This window comes from Podarcis vaucheri (genome assembly GCF_965113315.1).
Source record: "Podarcis vaucheri genome assembly, chromosome: 10".
Taxonomy (NCBI): domain Eukaryota; kingdom Metazoa; phylum Chordata; class Lepidosauria; order Squamata; family Lacertidae; genus Podarcis; species Podarcis vaucheri.
The window spans coordinates 43,037,173-43,043,374 of record NC_138748.1 but is presented as its reverse complement, the minus strand read 5'-3'; positions in this window follow the sequence as shown (position 1 = coordinate 43,043,374).

The window sequence follows — 6,202 nt, the reverse complement described above, 5'->3', positions numbered from 1 at the left end:
TTGAAAAGTTACTCAGTGCTCTGGAACATCCAGTTTACCTAGTTTTGAAGTTCAAAGTTGTGAAAGTCAAAGACTAATCCTAAACAAACTCATTAAGAAGTCTCATTAAAAACAGCAGGAACTAATTTTCTGAGCAAACATGCATAGAATTTCTCTGACATTTGGAGCAATTTCAAATGTCAAAACTGGACATTTGTTTATTTTTATATTTCAGATTTGTTCTGGTTCTTACTATTGTATTAACTTGTAACATTTGGAAATAGAACAGCTTAATAGTTCAGAAATCAAAACACGCATGAGAATTGTGTTTGAAAAACAACATGGAGTTTGGAAACTTGAGTCATAAATTGTTGTGCCTTGGATTATCATGGCCATTTTGGACATCGCTCCTAATCCAGAACCCCCAATTAGTGCTCAGAAGACGGTTTCCTCTCTGTCGAAGTAGGTAAACCTGCAAGTTGCCCATGGAACTTGGACAGCTATGGGGAGCACCCAGTTGCCATGTCACCCGCCACGACTAGATGGATACTGAGAGAGACTTCTCAGGAGCTCCTCACAATAAATACTTGTTTTGGGGAATGTATGAGGAGTGCTCAGTCTGAATCTGGGATTCCTTATGCCCAGCAACTGTCCCCCCTGAGAACTAATAGAAGCTAAAAGAGGCATGTAACTCTCCAGACAAGAATGCTCTGTGAAGATCAATGAAGCTACATGTCTTCTGCTATACACATTAATTCTCTGCACTGGGGCTGTTAGGTTTTGTTGTCAGCATATGTGGGTAAATTTATTGTGTGAATTGTAAAGCACAAAGCAGACTCTCCAGCAGGTTTAGGAAGTTTAAAACTGCAGTAATGCCTTTGAAGTCTATACTGAAGTTAATAAGAGGTCCTACTACACTGACCCTGATACAGAGAACTGCAAGCAAATTACCAGATAATTAAGGGAAGATACTTAATACGGGCAGGGGGTGAATAAGCTGTGACCTTGTTTTCAACTAAAAATACCTATTTCTCCTGAACCCCCAAATATTCTTCCATTGACAGATAGTTCCATCCTGTGAATTTAACTCATTTGCCTCAGAGCTAAGGGAAAACAAAAAATAACCTCACCCCTGTCTGATGTTGTGCAAAGTATGTTCTCAGCTTGAGTTTTGCACTGTTTGATCATAGATGCTCCTGATGAAATGCAATTTCATGTTAATTGTTATATAGTGCTGTATTATGAAAAAAGTTTGAAATTCTAATAAACTATGTGGAGTCAATCAAGAGCATGGTGCTTTGTTGACATTGATGCGTGTATGTTAATGTTTTTAACAAGCAGTCTACACAACTGCAGTGAGGCTTAGGTTTTTGTTTTGTTTTGTTTCATACACAGAACAAGTGATACAAACTGGCTCAAACCAGTTTGCTACTAGCACAATTGTGTCATCAGTTGCTTACCACAAGCCGCACCTTCTGGAGCACATAGCAGCCAGGGTGATATTCTTCAAGAAACTGCCGCAGGCCCAGTTCTGATCAGGAGTAAATCCCACATTGGATCCTGTGACTGCTTTGTTTTTCTTTCTTCAAAATACAAGTGGTTATTGTAACATGGTTTGGCCCTGTGCAAATTTTTCTCTCACAACTGGCCTATTGTTTTGCAAGTGATTAGTCCACCAGAGTGTGCAGCTTTTTGAAGAAATGGAAGTGCTATATAAAACAAAATGGTGACATGACCATATCTGTACACATTCATACATTTTTAGATTCCGTGAAAGGACAACGGGTTGCTTATTTCTGATTGACTGCGAATTCTCATCTTCAGTACCTTGCAAACCCACTTGTGACATGAAAATACACATTTCCAGATTTTTCTTTAATGACCAGTTCCCAAATGGTGAATTCTAGATACTCTGTGTTTGTTCTGCTCAGGGCTGCCCCAAGGCTCATTTTGCTGACTGAGGCAAAGGACAAGATGGCACCCCCTCCAGTAATAATAATAATAATAATAATAATAATAATAATAATAATAATAATATTTTTACCCCACCCATCTGGCTGGGCTTCCCCAGCCACTCTGGGCGGCTTCCAACAAAATATTAAAATACCATAATACATCAAACATTAAAAGCTTCCCTAAGCAGGGCTGCCTTCAGATGTCTTCTAAAAGTCTGCTAGTTGTTCTCTTTGACATCTGGTGGGAGGGCATTCCACAGGGAGGGCGCCACTACCGAGAAGGCCCTCTGCCTGGTTCCCTGTAACTTGGCACGTACGAAAGCTGATCTGGTTGGCAACTGAATCTTCCAGTACTGGTGGTGATGGGTCTTTCACTGCACTTGAAGGCAGTAGGGCAACATAGGGCAAACCATGCAGCACACACAACTATATTCTTCCAACAACTGACTGCTGCTTTTTGCCACACCCACCCACCCAAGCAGTTGCTGCCTGAAGCAGCTGCTTCACTTGGATAGCTATGCTATTGCTACTAAAGTAGAATGGAGCACAGATCTTAAGCTGTCTTAGTTTCTTAAAAGTGGTTTCCAGGCATTTTACATGCAAGTGTTAGAAAAACGCTCTTGGGGAGACGGTGACCACCCAGGAACTCTAAGCATCTCCCGGTAGGCACGTCTCTGGAATGGTACGTCCCTTCAACTCCACCTTTCTTATGAAAAGTGCACACAAGTCTTCTAGCATCATACAGCAAGAAGAAAGAAACATCTGTAAATATAAACTACATTTTATTTACATTCTATACAGACAATCCATAATCACGTCTGTGTTCTCCAAGCTCTGGCAGAACAACTGTTGCGTACTGCAAAAGTGAAAGTACAGTACAAAAACATGCTCAGACAGAAGAGATAAGACAGTCTTCTGTTCCCACACTCTTCTCAGACATCTCATGTGATTTATACTAATCACACTAGCAGTATCGGTTGCATAAAATCCCAACAGAAAGAGCCACCTAGCAATATGTTCATGTACCTATCCCAGCATTTCCATGCACATATTTGGGATTTTCAGACTTCCTTTTCTGATTATAAGCTCTTTGCTCTATGACGGTGGTTGCTCTATGGGACCCCATGACTTTTGAAGTGAGGTGTTGCAGTGGGAATTGGACTTCAGAGGTCACACTACACCCCTGGAAGTTGGACTGGCAGGTATTTGAGTCCATTCCCTATTGTATACTGAAAATCTGAACACTATGGAAGCAAGTTGTGACCACAAAAACAGATAATTATAACACTTGCAAAAATGTGTTTTCCATTGTACAAAATATGCATTTTTCAAATTAACATCTAAAAAAAAATTGGCAGAGCATGGTCCCAAGAAGAGGTGTTTTGTGAACATACCAAAACCTCCTTCCTTACTTTACTTGTTTACGTTAACCAATATTCCACTGTCAAATTTGGGAAGGTATGCAATCTGTTCAGTGTTATTGTTCAAAAACCTTTTGAACATCACTCCTGATGCTTCTACCAAGTCTGAAAGAAATTTTGGGCTGCATGGTGCAACCAAAATAAACGAATTCCAGTCTTGCCGTCTCATTACAGTACTGCAGTTGGCATCTTGATAGCCTGGTAGACCTTTAAATAGCACGGCTGTGGAAATATCACCTATAATTAAGAAATGTATGCATCATTGGTTTACACCATTTATGTAGACTTGTCTGGGGATGACAGGGTTAGCGTGGCAAGAATGCGGGAGGGTCAAAGGTCTGGTATGGAAATAATGTTAGGATTCCAGGCCCTTCAAGCTTTCCACAAAAAGCTTATTGTTCTACCTCCTCCAACTTTTATGCTTCATAAACAAACACTAGATGGAGATGGCAATGGGCATGGTGATGACTGGGTAGATATGTTCTTTACATGTATGACTTTCAGTAGGTCACAGGTAATGATTCAAGAAACTCAAAAGATACAAAATAGTGAAAATTAAACCACTATGAGGTGGAACATGAAGTGAGAAACCAAGCCAAAGAGGTCCAGAAAGGTGCTGTAGAACTATGTTTAGGAAGACTTTTACATGCTTTTATAAGGTTGCTGAACTGCATCACTATGATCAGAGGCAGCAGCAACAGGAAGTATTGAAGAGGAACTTCCTCTTGAGGGGATTTACTGCTCCTGTTGCTCTTCTAGTGCAGTTGTAACCCTGCCTCCTTTGGTGGCCTTGCCCTTCCTTCTAGACCAGAAGTAACTGACCAGGGATCAATGACTGAACAACTATGTCTACATATAGACACCAGCATAAGAGCATCCATGTTCTGTTAACCCATTGGCCTATCAAGATTGTTTGGGGCTGTTAAAATAAAAATGGGAATATGAATATGAGAGAAAAATGGGAATATGAGAGAAATCAACTTTGACAGGTTTATCCAGCCCTACGTCTCATAGATCTGGGTGATGTTTTTACAGTTCCAAACTTCGACAGGGTTGTGGGGGTTTTTTTTGGGGGGGGAGGAAGGATGCCTTTTAAGAATAAATCCAGTTTATATTTCCACAGGTGAGAGATCCAGGTAAAACTGATTCTATTGTATGTTCAATTTGCCATATTTCAACATAAAGCTCCTTCGTATAGTCAATAGGAAGCATATTTTGGGTGATGATCTCTTGTCAACACAGCTTATCAGCTCTGTCCGGGGTACTGAAAAACCTGCCTCTGCCCTTGTTTTGCCTTTTAGCTGCCTGTCCTTTCTCTCTGCCCCAGAACATTTGTCTGGACCTATTATACATCCTCTTGACCTGTCAATGGACTCATCATTGCCAGAACTGGATATCTTCCTCAGCAAACCTGCCATGCTGCAATCCATTGGAATTCTTACAGGCTCGCACAGAAACAAAGGTTAACTTTCAAAGAGCAACACTGGTGCATTTAAAGTGTTGTTTGTGCTTTCTGATGAACTGTGAGCTGCTGCAACACACCGCTTGGCTAATCATATCCCACTTTCTCCCCTCCAGTGGAGATACTCTTAGCTGCTAAATGGATATAAAAATAAAAAAACATGACAAAAATAATAAAGAACAATAATCCATTAATTAAAAGCAATTAGGTAAGGGGTTGCCAATCTTTTGGGACCTATGGGCTCCTCTACAAGCTGGAGAAACTGCATGGCCACCCAGCACACAGCACTACCTATTCTTTCTATTAGATGTACTGTAGGGTGCTTACTTCAAGCCCACTTTCAATAGGGGGTAGGGGTGGACTGTGGGCCCCACAGAACACATCTGTGGACACGTGTACCTGCACGTACCAGGACTTCCGAACTAGATCAAGAACAAACACATCTCAAGACTGAAAATAACATTCAGGCCCTAGTGGTGACCTGGGACCAGTTCCATCCCCTCAGGGTTGTTGTGAGGATAAAAGAGAAAGTGGAGAGAAACATACATGCCGCTTTGAGATCTTGGGAAGAAAGGTAAGAATGTAATTTTTAAAAATGACTGCAGAATTATTGTAATGGTAAGCTTGAATGGAAAGATTCCAAAGGAGAGAAGCCCAAAGTCCTTTGCCGTTTGGTAGAGTTGTCTGAGAGGCCTGCGGTCCCACCTCTCTCCTCTTCCCTTAGCCTGATGGAATGGCTCCTGTAGATGATGATGATGATTTTATTATTTATGTCCCACCCATCTGACTGGGTTTCCCCAGCCACTCTGGGCAGCTTCCAACATATATAAAAATATAATAAAACATCAACCATTAAAAAACTTCCCTATAAAGGGTTGCCTTCAGGTGTTTCCTAAAGGCTGCATAGTTATTTATCTCCTTGACATCTGATAGGAGGGTGTTCCACAGGGTGGGCGCCACTACCGAGAAGGCCCTCTGCCTGGTTCCCTTTAATTCACTTCTCGCAGTGAGGGAACCACCAGAAGGTCCTTGGAGCTAGATCTCAGTTAAGAGCCTGATGGAGTTAGTCTTTAGCAGATGGCAACAACAGACACCCAAAACCTGGAAAATGCTGAACAAGACATCTGAATATGGGAGTGGACTCATGCTAAGCCAACTGTGACCTTGTCTCCCTTTCCTTTAAGCCTTAGTTGCTGCTGGATTGCAAAGCCTGCAGGGCAAACTTGGGAGAGATTCACTCTCTTGCCTTGTCCAACCAAGTCTCCATAATGCATGCCAGATCAGCTTGCTCTATATTGTCATTTCTGAAGTGTTACAGAAGATGGATGTTGCACGATGTTTGTAGTTGTTGACATGGTCATGTGCACTGAGACCTTTAGAGTCCA